Below are 18171 nucleotides of genomic sequence, written 5' to 3'. Positions count from 1 at the left end.
TATCCTGTTCTCTAAGCATGTTAATTAACAGTTCCAAGGCAGGATTCTTCCCTATACTCAAACCTCTCTCTATACAGAGACTCCTTGCTCTCTTCCAGCTAAGGTTGTCATATGCAAGTTTGGACAGATCAACACTTTGGCCTGTGCCAGACATTTTTTAGAGAGAGTTAAAGTGATAGAGAAAGGGACAAAAAGTTTTTCAGAACTTTTTGGAAAGACAGAAAAAAAACTTTTTAAACTTTTTGAAAGTTTAGGAGTACTTTTCAGCACTTAGAAAAGAGTGAAAAGAGGAAATGCAAAACTTTTTGGCTATGTGTATATACACTGACCTTGTTTTGTATATTTTTCTCTTATGAAAAGTACAATGACAAGAGTGGTAAGTAGTCTCAAGCACTTATCCCACCACTGCACAACCAATGTAGGAGGCTGGACTGGCTTGTAGTAAGTACCAAGGGGTACTTGCACCTTGCACCAGGCCCAGTTATCCCTTATTAGTGTATAGGGTGTCTAGCAGCTTAGGCTGATAGATAATGGTAACTTAGCTGAGCAGCTTAGGCTGAACTAGGAGACGTGTGAAGCTACTACAGTACCACCTAGTGTCATATGCACAATATCATAAGAAAACACAATACACAGTTATACTAAAAATAAAGGTACTTTATTTTTATGACAATATGCCAAAGTATCTTAGAGTGTACCCTCAGTGAGAGGATAGGAAATATACACAAGATATATATACACAATAGCAAAAATATGCAGTATAGTCTTAGAAAACAGTGCAAACAATGTATAGTTACAATAGGATGCAATGGGGAAACATAGGGATAGGGGCAACACAAACCATAAACTCCAAAAGTGGAATGCGAACCACGAATGGACCCCAAACCTATGTGACCTTGTAGAGGGTCGCTGGGACTATTGGAAAATAGTGAGAGTTAGAAAAATAACCCTCCCCAAGACCCTGAAAAGTGAGTGCAAAGTGCACTAAAGTTCCCCTAAGGACAAAGTAGTCGTGTTAGAGGAATAATGCAGGAAAGACACAAACCAGCAATGCAACAACTGTGGATTTCCAATCTAGGGTACCTGTGGAACAAGGGGACCAAGTCCAAAAGTCACAAGCAAGTCGGAGATGGGCAGATGCCCAGGAAATGCCAGCTGCGGGTGCAAAGAAGCTTCGACTGGACAGAAGAAGCTGAGGTTTCTGCAGGAACGAAAAGTGCTAGAGACTTCCCCTTTGGTGGACGGATCTCTCTCGCCTTGTAGAGTCGTGCAGAAGTGTTTTCCCGCCGAAAGGACGCTAACAAGCCTTGCTAGCTGCAAAGCGTGTGGTTAGCGTTTTTGGACGCTGCTGGGGCCCAGGAGGGACCAGGAGGTCGCAAATTGGACCAGAAGAGAGAGGGGACGTCTAGCAAGACAAAGAGCCCTCACTGAAGCAGGTATCACCCGGAGAAGTGCCAGAAACAGGCACTACGAGGATGCGTGAAACGGTACTTGCCGAAGTTGCACAAAGGAGTCCCACGTCGCCGGAGACCAACTTAGAAAGTCGTGCAATGCAGGTTAGAGTGCCGTGGACCCAGGCTTGGCTGTGCACAAAGGATTTCCGCCGGAAGTGCACAGGGGCCGGAGTAGCTGCAAAGTCGCGGTTCCCAGCAATGCAGTCCAGCGAGGTGAGGCAAGGACTTACCTCCACCAAACTTGGGCTGAAGAGTCACTGGACTGTGGGGGTCACTTGGACAGAGTCGCTGGATTCGAGGGACCTCGCTCGTCGTGCTGAGAGGAGACCCAAGGGACCGGTAATGCAGCTTTTTGGTGCCTGCGGTTGCAGGGGGAAGATTCCGTCGACCCACGGGAGATTTCTTCGGAGCTTCTGGTGCAGAGAGGAGGCAGGCTACCCCCACAGCATGCACAAGCAGGAAAACAGTTGAGAAGGCGGCAGGATCAGCGTTACAGAGTTGCAGTAGTCGTCTTTGCTACTATGTTGCAGGTTTGCAGAATTCCAGCGCGGTCAGCGGTCGTTTCCTTATCAGAAGGTGAAGAGAGAGATGCAGAGGAACTCGGCTGAGCTCATGCATTCGTTATCTGAAGTTTCCCCAGAGACAGAGACCCTAAATAGCCAGAAAAGAGGGTTTGGCTACCTAGGAGAGAGGATAGGCTAGCAACACCTGAAGGAGCCTATCACAAGGAGTCTCTGACGTCACCTGGTGGTACTGGCCACTCAGAGCAGTCCAGTGTGCCAGCAGCACCTCTGTTTCCAAGATGGCAGAGGTCTGGAGCACACTGGAGGAGCTCTGGACACCTCCCAGGGGAGGTGCAGGTCAGGGGAGTGGTCACTCCCCTTTCCTTTGTCCAGTTTCGCGCCAGAGCAGGGGCTAAGGGGTCCCTGAACCGGTGTAGACTGGCTTATGCAGAATTGGGCACCTCTGTGCCCAACAAAGCATTTCCAGAGGCTGGGGGAGGCTACTCCTCCCCTGCCTTCACACCATCTTCCAAAGGGAGAGGGTGTCACACCCTCTCTCAGAGGAAGTTCTTTGTTCTGCCATCCTGGGCCAGGCCTGGCTGGACCCCAGGAGGGCAGCTGCCTGTCTGAGGGGTTGGCAGCAGCAGCAGCTGCAGTGAAACCCCAGGAAGGGCAGTTTGGCAGTACCAGGGTCTGTGCTACAGACCACTGGGATCATGGGATTGTGCCAACTATGCCAGGATGGTATAGAGGGGGCAATTCCATGATCATAGACATGTTACATGGCCATATTCGGAGTTACCATGGTGAAGCTACATATAGGTAGTGACCTATATGTAGTGCACGCGTGTAATGGTGTCCCCGCACTCACAAAGTTCAGGGAATTGGCTCTGAACAATGTGGGGGCACCTTGGCTAGTGCCAGGGTGCCCTCACACTAAGTAACTTTGCACCTAACCTTTACCAGGTAAAGGTTAGACATATAGGTGACTTATAAGTTACTTAAGTGCAGTGTAAAATGGCTGTGAAATAACGTGGACGTTATTTCACTCAGGCTGCAGTGGCAGGCCTGTGTAAGAATTGTCAGAGCTCCCTATGGGTGGCAAAAGAAATGCTGCAGCCCATAGGGATCTCCTGGAACCCCAATACCCTGGGTACCTCAGTACCATATACTAGGGAATTATAAGGGTGTTCCAGTAAGCCAATGTAAATTGGTAAAATTGGTCACTAGCCTGTTAGTGACAATTTGAAAGTAATGAGAGAGCATAACCACTGAGGTTCTGGTTAGCAGAGCCTCAGTGAGACAGTTAGGCACCACACAGGGAACATATACATGCACACCTATGAGCACTGGGGCCCTGTGTGACAGGGTCCCAGTGACACATACATATAGGCCACAAACCTATGAGCACTGGGGTCCTGACCAGCAGGATCCCAGTGACACATAACAACCATACTGAAAACATGGTGTTTTCACTATGAGCACTGAGGCCTGGCTATCAGGATCCCAGTGAGACAGTGAAAACAGTGACAAACACCCTGACATACACTCACAAACAGGCCAAAAGTGGGGGTAACAAGGCTAGAAAGAGGCTACCTTCTCACAACTGTCCTGCAGTTCCCTCGACCCAGGAAATAGAGGCTGCACCAAAGACCTGCACCTGCTGAATCTTTGACTAGCAAAGAAAGGCTGTGCCTGTGGTGCCCTGCTTAGGGAAACGTTGCCTGTGAGCCCCAGAGAAGGTAACTCCAAGAGTCAGATGGTTGACTCCTTGTTACAGCCACAGAGTCATAAAAGCTCAGAAGGCTGCGCCCTTGAGAGCCCAGTGCCAAGAAACCTGACCGCCACTGGACACGGAGGTGCAGCCTTGGAGGCAGAGCCCTGACCCTAAAAAGTTGCACCCAAGTCTGCTGGACCTGGAAGATTTGCAAGAGTGCAGTTTTGTCACCCAGCATGGAAACTACTGAAAATTCAAGCCGCTTGTTTTACTGTAACCAGAGACCAGTTGACCAGTAGCTACTGGTTTTGTGCTGGACTTAACCCAGACTTTGTGGGACATTGACTCCTGTGGCCAAAGTCCAAGGGATAGCCAAAAGAAAGCCTCCAACACCGGTCAGCCGGCACCACTTACTGGAGTAAATTGTCTTTATCCTTTAACAAGGAGTCGTGGCAGCCTCTCGGCCGTCACCACTCAATAAATGCCACAAAGTGTCAAATCAACATTCTGAGGTGGAAGACAGAGCCCACCAAGACTTTAATTCTACATTCTGGATTGGCTGTGGCAGAAATGAAGTCCAGGCCGTAAGAGAAATACTTCAGGGATTTAGGCTTATAGCATTGTAAGTTGGAGATGCCTCTTTATAGACACATCTCACCTCAGGAGAGAAGTCAGTTGTGACTGGATGAGACCTATCATGCTTCAGGATGCAGGACAGGTTACAGAACTAGTCTGGTGAGGTGAGCATCTCTGTAATCTAAGCATGAGAGAACAAGGGATTGTGCTGCGAGTTTTACAACTTGCGGGGGTCTAAAGGGCTTATAGTTCTAATGCAGGGTGTATATTTTTTTCTCAAAGAATACCAGGGCACACCGGTATAGTCCACAATGTCCATGTGCGTAAAAAGGTGTACACCAAAGTACAATAAGCATTTTCGTAGTTGGTTAGGGTTTATTCTTCTTAAGACATAGTACATCCCAAAAGGCAGCTGACACGTATTTCGTCATCTAGACTTTCTCAAGGCTGCAAAGATCGTATATGCAAAAAAAAGATAAAATAAGACGTAAAGAAGGTAACAGAGAATTCCACTGTATATTTGCAAGTGTTGGGTGGAAAAACAAAACCTTTCAAGTGATTGTACTTTCAAGTGGGATGGAAGCATCCATATTGTGAAAAATTGATAGCAAACAGTTAAGTGCAGGATGGAATCCCAATATTAGATGCAAGCAGAGCACATGCCTGGTGTTATTAGATCGCTGAGCCAGGGCATCTGTGCGTGTAATAAAACATGTGTAAAAGTGGAGTTCGTGTCAACAGTCCACCACAATGCCATGTGTTACAAATACTGGGCAGTGGAAAATACATGAGAAAAGGGACATACCATAGATTGTCGACGATAATGTATGTTTTTTTCAAAAAAACATCCTATGCTAGATTTTTTAATGCTGGCTTGAAGGTTACATTTTTGTATAGTGTGAGGCCTAGAGATGTGACTGACTTTGAAACCAGCTGACTGGATTGTATTTGTCCAGTTTTTATTCATAAGGAAGTTTGAGTTTAAGTAGTAGAAATTCAGTTTTAAACACATAGGGGCATATTTATACTCTTTTGTGCCAAATTTGCGCCATTTCTTTTCAGCAAATTAGTTGCAAGCTCAACTCCATATTTAGATTTTGACATTAGACATGTTTAACGTCAAAATATTGGAGTTTGCATAATTTTTTGGATGCGTGAACCTACCTTGCGTCAATGAGATGCAAGATAGGCGTTCACATCTAACAGATGGTGGTATCCCCATAGCCCAATATTTATCCCCCTGTGCTAAAATGATGTACGGGTGGGAGGAGGGGCCAAATAATGGTGCAAAGCTTGCTTTCCACCATTATTTAATGCCTGGGTCAGACCAGGTGTTAGGGGACCTGTGGACCCATTTTCATGGTTAAACACCATGGAATAGGTCCACATGTGCCCTCCTCAAGCCCCAGAACACCGCCGCCCCCCCAGAGGGACACTGGAGGATGGGGTACCCCGTACCAGCTGCGTCTGGTTAAGTATTTTTTAATGTATTTGTTTTTTGCTGTCGGGGACCCTAACTTAGGGCCCTCTGCATGGCACAGAGTTGAATGGCCATGCCCAGGGGACACTTGTCCCCTGTGCTGGACATTGGGGAGGTGGGTATGACTCCTGTCTTTCCTAAAACAGGAGTCATGTTTTTGGTGTTTGTGCGCCAGGAAATGGCGCTAGTCTGGTTAGAGTCATTTTTTTTGCCTCTAACCAGGCTAGTGTCATTTTCTGACGTACAAACCCCACCTTCCCTACCGCCACCGCCACTCGGCTAGCGTCTTCTTCCTAGACGCTAGCCCAAGTTTAGCGCCAGCTTACTCCATTCAACAAATACGGCACCCGGCTGGCATTGTGAAATGACACAAGCTGGTGCTAAACTTTTTGCAGCAAAACTGAATTGGTCTACTTAACGGTACAGAGATGAACAAAGACGCTGTCAAGCCATCATTGTTTTTGAGGTAGGCCTGCTGTGCCTGGTAGGAACTGTGTCAGATGCAGATTTGATTGGCGTGCTATTAAACGGACTCTGAATACCGAAGAAGTGGCCTGCTGAACGTTGCATGCACAAACTTGGACAAAATACAGAGATGATCTAATCTGTTGAGTGGAATGGTTTGCAGTCACCATCTCTGGTGGGATAGGTGATGTAGACCTTGGTGACATTCAACTGATCACCTAAGGAACCATAATGTGTCTTCAAGTATTGTATCTACACCCAGGGCACTGTGGGTAGTTCGGGAGTGATGTTGGTCACCGGAGTAGAGAACTTTGTGTTACCTGTCATTGTTATGTTTTTTGTCATGATGATTATGCTGTCACATATGCTGTCATGGGTTCTGTGTGGCACATTCAGGGGAGATATCGGTCGCCATTGTGGAAGACTTTCGGTTTGCCATTTTCTTTCTAAAACAACTGTCATGCTGATGTTGCTGCCACAGCATATGTTTTCATTTGTGCCACTTTGAGCGAAGTTGTCAGGACAGTGTTTTACATATGTGTTGCATGCAATGTAGTGCTGAATGTTTACGTATTATGTCAAGGTCTATTATGACAATTGTGCGCAATGATATGCTGAAGATTTAATGATGATGTCAGTTCCTGAACTATTTTTTTGTTTTGCGTTTGTGCTCCTGTAAGAGTGCGCAGGAGTTTTGGTGAGTGTAAGTGGCTATGGCTGAGTCCTTGTTTTGTGTTACTGGTTCTGTGGATGGTTACGCAGTAGAGTGTATGAAATGTGACCTTGGTCCTGCGAGAGTGCACAATACAAGATTTCCTGTTGTTTGGGATGAGTGTGGGTTGAACGAGGCCTGTTGCTAAATCCAAAAGATGTCCTGTTGTTTTGGGATGAGTGTGGGTTAAAAGAAACCCATTGCAAATTTGTAAAATGCGGGTTGAAAGACACCTTTGCCTACTGCCATAGTGAGTGTTGAAAGACACGCATTGTGTTATGCACAGTTTCCCTGTCCTGGGTTGCGTGAGGGTTTAAAGACACCCCTTGTGTTATGCACAGTTTGCCCTGTTCTGGGTTGAGTGAGGGTTTAAAGATGCCCATTTTGTGGTTTTGTGGTTCATTTGAGTGATAGGTGGTGAGTTAAGGGTCCAGTGGTACCGGTTTATGGATGTGAATAATTTTATAGGCAGGACCACTGGAATTATGCGATTGTGCGGCCACGGCGATTTTCACATAATTATAGTTTTCCACATTTGCCACATAATCCATCATCTGCTGTATAATCTGCATATTTTAACAAAAACAATGTTCAACGGTTCAAAAGTTACTGAAAATGCAGCATTATGTGTTGCCGCGCAGTGTAGGGTCTTTTGCAAAGGGTGACTGGTCACCCTTCTGTTGCTTATTTCTATATTTGTGTATTAAACTGGTACTAATGAGGTGCCCAAAGCTCATACAGTGTTAACAGGTGTAAAAAGGACAAAATAATGAACTAATACTATTGCAAAATGCGTGGCATTATGCCACATAAGTTGGCTTTTCTAGCCTCTAATTTCTTTTCTTTTTTGCAGACCCCGCAGTATCCACAAACTAGGAGCGGACTTTTACTTTCATGGTGGTCTGGAATGGAGGGTCCTCTAATGTCTCAGGGAATAGTCTCCATGGGGGTATTCAAGCCAATGCTCGGTTTCAACTGAGGTGCATTAATACTGGGTTATGGTCTGATACGGTTCGTGTGAGATATTCAGTGTCCTGAACCTGAGGCAGTATGTTAGCAGTATATAAGAACGTGTTGAGTTGCACGTGTAGTTCATGCATGTGAGAAATATGAGTAATCTCGGGCCTGGGGGTACCTGTGTCTCCAGGAATCCACCAGTGCCCAGTGCTTTTGCCAGTCTGTTAGTCCTTGAGCTACCCGGTGTGTGGGGGATTCGTTCAGCGGAGAATGTGACCTATCCAGGTGGGGGTCAGCAATGCCGTTAAAGTCTCCCCCGACAATTGCGTCATGTATTAGATAAGAAGACAGCCTGGTGGACAGTTTTGCCAGGAATGAGAGTTGGTCTGTATTTGGCCCATGTACATTTATGACGGAGATGTCTCTTCCGTTGTGCTTTGCCTTAAATATTGTTCTACGAAGCACAGCATCTCTTGTCAAATATCCTTCTGTCCCGCAGGTAGGCCCCCCAAAGCAATAGTGGACTTGGCCTACATCAGTTCATCTGCTGTCCTGGGAATCGCCACTGGCAAGATGTCGCATGAACTTATGGCAACCGAGGATCCAGGTCGGCTCATTCTTCGTCCGGCCGCTTGGTGTAGATAGTGCAGCATTGGAGCCACTCGGAGACGCCACTCGGAGACGCCACTCGGAGTCGCCACTCGGAGACGCCACCGGCGCGGCTGCTTCCCGCCTCTCACTTTACTCTTCTATGACCGTTGGCACCCCTGTCGATTTTCTCAGAGATTTTCTCCGAGTAGATTGGGGGCGGGTTTGTGATGTGCGCATTTGGCCCTCCTCGCTGGGCCCTGCTCTTGGCTGCATGTCGATCCACGACGAAAGCTGCTGTGGTGTCGTAAAGAAACATGTCCCCTCCGGAGTGATCACCCTTTAACGTGCAGGGAATTGCATGGAATTCAAGATTCCCAATTCCCGCAACCTCTTCTTTGCATCCAAAAAGACTTCCCTTTGCCGCTGGACCTCATGGGAGAAATCGGGGAAGAACATAATACTGCTGTTCTCAAGGGTGATGGTTCCCAGCTCTCTAGCGTGTTTCAGGATGTGGTCTCGGTCCCTGTAAAACAACAGCCGGGCCACCACAGGCCGAGGGGCTGATCCCCAGAGGCAGCGGCCTCACCGGGACTTGGTGTGCTCTTTCTAGTGCAAAAAAGTCAGATAGGCCCATTGGTGCTATCTCGTGGACAGCCATCCTTCCAGGAATTAGATCATGTCGCTCCCCTTCAAGCGCTCAGGGATCCCAATTATTCGGATATTGTTGCATCGTGACCTAGTTTCTGCATCGTCAGTTTGGCCTCCAGTGTTTTCATTTGTGTTTCCTGTGCAGGGCAGCTGTCAGTTCCGGGGTGACCTCCATCATAACTCTTCCATTGGTGGCGACTCTTTCAGCCAGGCGTCTATGGTTGTCTCGCAGCAGTCCTAGGTCTGAGCTCAGCGAGTATATATTAGTTTCTAGGGCTTCTTGCAAGGCCGTGATCACCTGTAGTATGTCATGTAGCGATGGGGGGTTGCAGAGCCCAAGGTTTCAGTAGTTGTGGTGTCTGGTTGTGTCCCGCCGGTCAGTCCCTTACAGGTCATGCCGCTATGCCGTTATTGACTCAGATGATCTGCTCTAGGCACTCAGCAGGTCTCCGTTCCCAGGACATGGGTCTGCGTTATTTCCATGTAAGTGTCCTCTCTGCTTGATAACCAGTTGGCCTCAGGTCACCTCCTGCTGGTGTGCACCTTCGTTCGCGAGTTTCTCAGGCCTCTTGCGCCTTCCTCTGCCTCTCAACTGGTGGGATTCAGGGTATTGCTGCAGTGTGTAAGGCCCAAATGCGGTCTTGGCCTCTAGTCATGTGGGTGCGCCTGGCTAGGGTCCCCCTTCCTCCTCCACAGCTGTATTGAGGCTCAGCCTGTGTCACCCACATTGCAAACTATCTCCAATGCTTCTGTGTAGTAGTTTCTGTGCTGCAACGGCACCTCTCATCAGTCATGGGGCTTTAGTATTTCAAAAGTGGAATTTTACCCTGATAATGGCTCTTCTATTTCCCTGCGCAGGTGGATCCTCTATTCAGCCATGCCACCTCTTGCGAGGGCCCTCAGCCTCTACTGGCATGTGGTTTGCGGGTCCAGAGGGCCACCCGCTTACCTCCAGGATCACTGCAGGCAACCTGGGTTGGTCTCCACTGCAGTGCTTCCCTTGTCCTGGCCCCCCAACCCGGAGGGAGCGTGGCCCTCGCTGCTGAGGTCTCTGCCGCCTTCGCTCTGCTTGCCCATGTCACTCACGCCCAGGTGCCAGCAGGTGCCCTGTTCCTGGCCCAGTGGTAGGTCGCCAGCCCTCATCCATCCGGCCCGGCTGCAGTAGGTCGCCCCCAGGCCTCCTCTGTCTTCGGACTCGTGCTGCGCTTTAATAAACCGGTGAGTCTGCCTCTGGGGTCGGTGGGCAGCGGGGGTGGATCATGCTGCTCTGCCCGACCCAGAGGGCCCTGTCAGCCTTTAGCCTCCCCCGCTTCATGCAGCCGCCATTTTAGGTGGGTCATCGCCGCCTCGGTGGGAGTCTCCATCTCCCCCTGGCAGTCATCGCCCTCCTACAGACTCTCCTGGTCGTTATTTTTAGGGCTCTAGCTCTTTGCGGGCCAGTATTGTGCAGGATGGGGGATGGATGGGGCCATGCCGCCAGAGCGCTTAGGCGCGCGTCCTACACCATTCGTGGCAAACCACACCCCTCCTTTAGCCGCATAATTTACTCAACCGTGCTGCATAATCTGGCCCTCTACTGCCGCATAATTGCAGTGGCCATGATTATAGGGTTGGGTCATTTATAAGACTTTTCGAAGCTAGAGTCTCTTACATTTTCTGCTTATATTTTATTATTTTCTATCTTGCGTTTCTTGTTTGCATTTTTTTATTTCCTAAATCAGGGATACTCAAAGTACGGCTCGCGGGCCTCATGTGGCCCCTCTGACCTTTACATGCGGCCCCTAGGGCAAAAGGAGCACTGGGCAGCTGTTTGCTCGACTCCGCACTAACAAAAATATTAAATACACGCACAATCATTTACTTCAAACTTAATTGGTGTTAAAGAAAGGAAGTTAGGGACTCCTGCACTTAACTTTAGATACGCCTACATTTTTTAAGACATCTTGCAGCATAAGTGTAAAACTAAGACAGTCTCTTCAAAATTAAAAAAGTGTATTTAGTTAACATGCAGAACCTTTTCGTCTCAGTACAATTTATTTTATCAGTGCATTGAGATGTATTCATTTAAAAGTGATAGTTTTCAAACATAAATTTAGAAACATGAATTCCCTTACACTGAGAACACCACCAATAGTAAATTAAAGAGGCCAGTCACTTGGTATGTGCACTTTATGAGTGGCCTGGGTTCCTAAAATACATAAACAACATTATAGTTTATTAAATCAAACATAGAAGCAGGTTTTGTGCAGCGCACACCATGAATCATGTATTTCGAGGTCATCTTAAATGTGATAGTGCAGAAAAAGGAGGGAAAGTGACACTAAACAATTGCCTTGGATCACACAATTTGGAAAAGTTGATAAGCCAGGATTAATTCCAGGTTTTCTGGTTTCCCATTGTTTATTTCAGCCACTAGATGTATATCCTTTGCTTCCCCTACACCTACCTTGCCATCAATCCCCCTAGTCACCCACCCACCCGACCGCCACCGCCCTGGCATCAATGCGACCCCCAGGCACGTCACAGACCAAAGTTTTTGGCCCCTGGGAAAATGTTTGCGAGTACCCATGTCCTAAATGAAAGAGATGTTTGTGATCTGCTGCTCGCCTTGTAATGCATCCAGTGCAGACCCCCCTGTTTTCTGCTCTGCTCAGCCAGAATGTTGGTGAGGGACTGGGGGAGTGGGACACTTAGAGTGAGTGGGCCGAGCAGAAAGGATGCTGCTCCTGGCGGGGTCTCCTTGGTAAGTACCTTGTAACTTTTTAAATAAATCTACAACCTCTGTCCTACGTGAACTGGCTGCCTGACTCCTACTTATTAAGGGAGGGTCTTTAAGTTCAAGGCGCCCCCTCCGCGCTTTCTCTGTCAGTCAACCGAATGGAGGGATGGAGGAAACGTAAGTGTGGCTCCATCACAAGTGTTTGCGGAAAGTAAAAACTCTAGGGAGAAAGAAGCCCCAGTTCAGTTGAAAGCTGAACTGATCAAGATTCAAAACCCCAAGTGAATAATTTGATTCAAAACTAAGGGAATATGTTAAAGACCAATAAACAAAAGCCTGGAATCTGAGGACTCAGAGACACAACACGATCTAAAGTCCCAGCATCGTGCATTGTATGGAGGACCCAGGAGTAACCAGACTCCAAGGCATTGAACCTGTGCAGAGGACACAAGGAGACCTACAGCGCCTTGAGCACTGGAGACACCTCCCCTCTTCCTCACAGGGGAGGTATCAGCAGTCTAACACCAGCATCACGCCGGCCACACACTGCCGGCTCCAGGAGGGCGCTGCCCGACCACACCTCTGAGATATAGAAGTGGAACTTCAGATGCAAGATGGCTTCCTTAATGAGGCCCTTCTCCTGCCGGTCACTGACTGCAGTCGGTCTCGACCGATCCCTCAGGAGCCATGGGGTACCCCATGATGTCTGAAGCCACGTGCCTGCCCCGGTGCATGCCGGAGCCTGCTCCCCCACCACAGGCTCAGCCCTGCTTCCAACCAGGTTCGCTGACGTGCTCTGTTTGCCTCTTTGCTGCCTCAGGCCTTGCGTTTTCTACCTTGGGAACATACTGTGCAGACATCCATCCCTGAGGCAGGAGATGCGATCACAAGGCGAGGGACTGTTGTATGCCAACCAAATCCAAAGTCCCGTCCTGCATTGAAACATGAGGCCTGGGTTTGTTGCATTCATCCGCTTTATTCTTCACCAGCAGTGTTTTGATGCCTCATGTGATCAACAGAGAAAGAGCTTTAAGAAGCACCATTGAGAGAGGGGCTTTGACCCCTTCAACATGCTGAGTCCCTTCTCTGTCGCATTTCTTGGGCAGAAGTTGTGGTTTCTTTGCAGAGACAGTACACGCATTGGATCCTGAAGGGTTCCCACTCACCGAATCTGCTCGCGGTAAATTGTAATGACCTTAGGACAGGAAAGGGAACCCACCCATGGTGTTTGGATAAAATAGCGGAGAAAAAATATACTGTGGACAAAATGTTGTGTCAAGAATGTTGGGGAAAAAAATATCTTGAATGTAGGTTTCTAAAGGAAAGCAAAGTTTTACTACAATTAACTCCACCTTGCAGAGGTCTTCAAGGTACATGGACATGGAGCTAAGAATATTAAATCTGTACTTACCTATTTGCACTTACCTTCTCAATATTTGGTCCTCGATATTTCTGACATGATATTCTGTCCACACAATATTTGTTTCTTTGGTATTCTGTCAGGCAACCCTATTCACCATGGTATAGAGCCTTACGGCTGTCTCAACACAGCCTTCCACACTATGCCACCAGCCCACCCCGGTAGATGGCCTTTGCCCTGAGCTGGCTTTAGGGATCAGCATTGTCGGCAGCTGCCCAAGGCCCCATGTTCAGCCGACCAACATGGGGCCGACCCCATCCTGTAGGCTGCCCGCATTTTGCATCTTTGCCTTACAATCAGGGACCCCTTCCCACTACAAAGAAAAGAGGCAGAGCCTCCTAAAGGTAGAACGGGACCCCAACAACCCTGTATGATATTGCCTTGCCACTTCTAACCCTATCCAATAACAAGGAACTATCACTCTTTCAGTCATTTATGAGCTGTAAAAGAGGTGCTTGTTGGTAGCTGGAGGGAGGAGCAGCTGTAAAAGAGGTGCTTGTCGGTGGCTGGAGGGAGGGAGGAGCGGCAGCTGTAAAATAGGTGCTTGTCGGTAGCTGGAGGGAGGAGCAGCTGTAAAAGAGGTGCTTGTCGGTGTCTGGGAGGGAGAAGCGACAGCTGTAAAAGAGGTGTTTGTCGGTGGCTGGAGGGAGGAGCGGCTGTAAAAGAGGTGCTTGTCGGTGGCTGGAGGGAGGAGCGGCAGCTGTAAAAGAGGTGCTTGTCGGTGGCTGGAGGGAGGAGCGGCTGTAAGAGAGGTGTTTGTCGGTGGCTGGAGGGAGGAGCGGCAGCTGTAAAAGAAGTGCTTGTCGGTGGCTGGAGGGAGGGAGGAGCGACAGCTGTAAAAGAGGTGTTTGTCGGTGGCTGGAGGGAGGAGCGGCTGTAAAAGAGGTGCTTGTCGGTGGCTGGGAGGGAGGAGCAGCTGTAAAAGAGGTGCTTGTCGGTGGCTGGAGGGAGGAGCGGCTGTAAAAGAGGTGCTTGTCGGTGGCTGGAGGGAGGAGCGGCAGCTGTAAAAGAGGTGCTTGTCGGTGGCTGGGAGGGAGGAGCAGCTGTAAAAGAGGTGCTTGTCGGTGGCTGGGAGGGAGGAGCAGCTATAAAAGAGGTGCTTGTTGGTGGCTGGGAGGGAGGAGCAGCTGTAAAAGAGGTGCTTGTCGGTGGCTGGGAGGGGAGGAGCAGCTGTAAAAGAGGTGCTTGTCGGTGGCTGGAGGGAGGAGCGGCAGCTGTAGAAGAGGTGCTTGTCGGTGGCTGGTAGGAGGAGCGGTGGCTGTAAAAGAGGTGCTTGTCGGTGGCTGGAGGGAGGAGCGGCAGCTGTAAAAGAGGTGCTTGTCGGTAGCTGGAGGGAGGAGCGGCTGTAAAAGAGGTGCTTGTCGGTGGCTGGAGGGAGGAGCGGCTGTAAAAGAGGTGCTTGTCGGTGGCTGGGAGGGAAGAGCGGTGGCTGTAAAAGAGGTGCTTGTCGGTGGCTGGAGGGAGGAGACGCAGCTGTAAAAGAGGTGCTTGTCGGTGGCTGGAGGGAGGGAGGAGCAGCTGTAAAAGAGGTGCTTGTCGGTGGCTGGAGGGAGGAGCTGCAGCTGTAAAAGAGATGCTTGTCGGTGGCTGGGAGGGAGGAGCAGCAGCTGTAGAAGAGGTGCTTGTCGGTGGCTGGTAGGAGGAGCGGTGGCTGTAAAAGAGGTGCTTGTCGGTGGCTGGAGGGAGGAGCGGCAGCTGTAAAAGAGGTGCTTGTCGGTGGCTGGAGGGAGGAGCAGCTGTAAAAGAGGTGCTTGTTGGTGGCTGGAGGGAGGGAGGAGCGGCAGCTGTAGAAGAGGTGCTTGTCGGTGGCTGGGAGGGAGGAGCCGCAGCTGTAAAAGGGTTACTTATCGGTGGCTGGGAGGGAGGAGCGGCAGCTGTAGAAGAGGTGCTTGTCGGTGGCTGGAGGGAGGGAGGAGCAGCTGTAAAAGAGGTGCTTGTCGGTGGCTGGGAGGGAGGAGACGCAGCTGTAAAAGAGGTGCTTGTCGGTGGCTGGGAGGGAGGAGCGGCAGCTGTAAAAGAGATGCTTGTCGGTGGCTGGGAGGGAGGGAGGAGCGGCAGCTGTAAAAGAGATGCTTGTCGGTGGCTGGGAGGGAGGGAGGAGCGGCAGCTGTAAAAGAGATGCTTGTCAGTGGCTGGGAGGGAGGGAGGAGCGGCAGCTGTAAAAGAGATGCTTGTCGGTGGCTGGGAGGGAGGGAGGAGAGGCAGCTGTAAAAGAGATGCTTGTCGGTGGCTGGGAGGGAGGGAGGAGCGGCAGCTGTAAAAGAGGTGCTTGTCGGTGGCTGGGAGGGAGGGAGGAGCGGCAGCTGTAAAAGAGATGCTTGTTGGTGGCTGGGAGGGAGGGAGAAGCAGCTGTAAAAGAGGTGCTTGTCGGTGGCTGGAAGGGAGGGAGAAGCAGTATTTTTAAAAAGAATGCTCCAAGGGCTTGCCTCCTGTTTTGACATTAAGCCTGTTGGAGTGCTTGAAGATTCCTGTGATTGGTGAAAAAGGATTCTAAATTAGGGTCCGAGTGAAAAATATCTGCACTCTCTACAAAAGCTTACTAAATACCAAGACTTTCTTTTTCCAGACACAAATAATTTCTGTTTTAAAGAATTTCCACAAAATTTTGCAGCGGGTTGTTCTTCATTGTTTTGACTGAGCTGAATGAGGATGGCTCCCGTGGCTTGGTCTGAGGCATCTCTCTTTGTGCAACAGAAGCCGAATACATGCTTTCTTAAGCCTTTCAAAAGCTGCATTAGCACAAAAGATTCCCTTGGTCTTGTTCTTTTTAAGAAGATGAGTGAAGAAGGAGACTAGTTTGGAGACATTTAATGAACCTCTGGTTATAGTTTGCTGAACTAAGGAAGGTTTGAGTTTCTTTAGTAGAAGAAGGAGCTGGCCAGAATAGAATGGCTTGAAGTTTCCAGGACTCCGTAGCTATGCCTTCTGATGAAAGCACAGAGCCGAAATATCCCTCCGAAACCTTCCCAAAAGAACTGGCTAGTAACTTATTTTCCTTCAAACACTAAAGCACTTACTTGACATTGGATGAACGATCCGCAGGATTCTTAGTAAAAAAAATACAGCATGCCATCTAGTAGACACCCATAGTCAGGAGGATCAAATCAGACAAGATGGCATTCATCAAATGTGGGCAAAGAGCAGGGGCGTAGCAGGGGCCGAATGGTGTCACCCGGTATTCAATATGCCCAAATGGTGTTCTGAAAGCTGTTTTCCATTCACCATCTAATCAGCTCTGGATCAGGGGACAGGCTACTCTCAGGCCTAATTTAGTGAATACCTTATCCCCGTAGATGGTTCCAAGATATCAGAAATAAAAGGCAAACAATAACGGTCCTTCATTGTCACTAGAAATAAACCTCTGTAATCTATGCAAGGCCAGAGTTCAAAGATATTTTTTTTCATGTGAAAATCAAAGGCGGGGATTTAGATTATCAAACCATCCTCTAAGTAGAGTGAGAGATACAATAATCTGAACCCAAGAACAAGGTTTTTTCAGAACAATTAGTATATGGGTTATGTTGAGCAAACCAGCTGATACCCAAAATAATAGGATAATAGGAAAATAAATTAAATCGCAAGTGAGCTTCTCATAATGTGCAGCAATCCTGAGAAGCAAAGGCTGTTTTACTCAGTCACAAGAACAGGAGGCATCAAGGTACCATCAACAGCTTCCATAGTAACTCCTATGACTTTCAATTCAAGAGGAATGTGATGCTTTGTATCGTTCTGAATATCCATGTAGAAATTGATAGCTCTGCAGTCTCCTTAGACAGGAGTAACGAAACGTTAGGATTAAAGAAAAACTGTCCTTGCAGCAGCACAAAATTAGATGTGTTGAGAGGAGGAAGCGTGGATGTCTGATCTATACTCGCCTTTATTCTCTGTACAAGGGGCGAGTTTGGAAGTTTTATGGCTACTTCTAGTTTTACGTCTACTTTAATTGACTGACGACCCTTCTCCCCACAGTATAATCAAAGTTCTAGCTGAGGTCATCTGAGCTTCCTTTGTCTGTTACAGGCCTTTAATAAAATCTATTTGCATGAGTTCATCTGCTGGCTTGAGAAGAAGTTTAGGCTGAGAATGTTTGTGATGTTCTAGGCCTCGCTCTTAAAGAAAACAGACTACTTGACTAGCCAACTTAATAATATCTGGCAAAGACACTAGCCTAGCACCTCTTGTGAATCCATCATTCAGCTCCTCCCTCACACATTTCTGTAACAAGGTGAACAAAGCTGAGTCATTCCAGTCAATCTCTCTAGCAAAACTTTTCAACTTAGAGATGAAAGTATTCAGTTCTATAGGTCCTTGACAAAGTTCCAAATCTTCTCGTGGGCTGAATAATTTATATCTTGTTGGTCAAACATCTTCTTTAATCCTGCAAGGAAAGCAGGAAACATGTTTAGAAATGGGCTGGCATCTGAAACTAAAGCCATAGCCTACGTCAATGGGTTTCCAGTAGTATTACTGACAATAAAAACTACTTTGCATCTGTCTGTTGCATAAATGTGAGATTTAAAGGTAAAATGGACCTGGCATGTGTACAGAAAGGCCTTTAGTTTTCTAGAATTCTCATCAAAGTTAGCTTCCACCAAACCAGCCAAAGGAACATCCATAGAGCTTTGTCGTAGTCCTGCTAAAGATTGGCGCGGCAAGGTATTTTCAGTGGTAAGATTTGGGACTTGAAGAGTCAGGTTATTGACTACTGTGAATAGTTCTTGAACCTGATCCATCTTTTGACTCTGTTGACATTTCTACTAGCCAAGGGCTGGTATTTTTATAGACACTTGGAAAGTATTCTATGTTCACAGGAACAGCCTATCTCTAAACAACAAGCCAGATTCCAACTGGGATGTCTAGCAATGCTATTGAAATAATATCCAGCAGCAAGGGAAAAAGCCTGGAGACCAGAAAAAAACTTCAAGCTGA

The sequence above is a fragment of the Pleurodeles waltl genome, chromosome 9 (genome assembly GCF_031143425.1).
Source record: "Pleurodeles waltl isolate 20211129_DDA chromosome 9, aPleWal1.hap1.20221129, whole genome shotgun sequence".
Taxonomy (NCBI): domain Eukaryota; kingdom Metazoa; phylum Chordata; class Amphibia; order Caudata; family Salamandridae; genus Pleurodeles; species Pleurodeles waltl.
The sequence above is the reverse complement of the archived record's forward strand: the minus strand, read 5'-3'. Positions refer to the sequence as shown.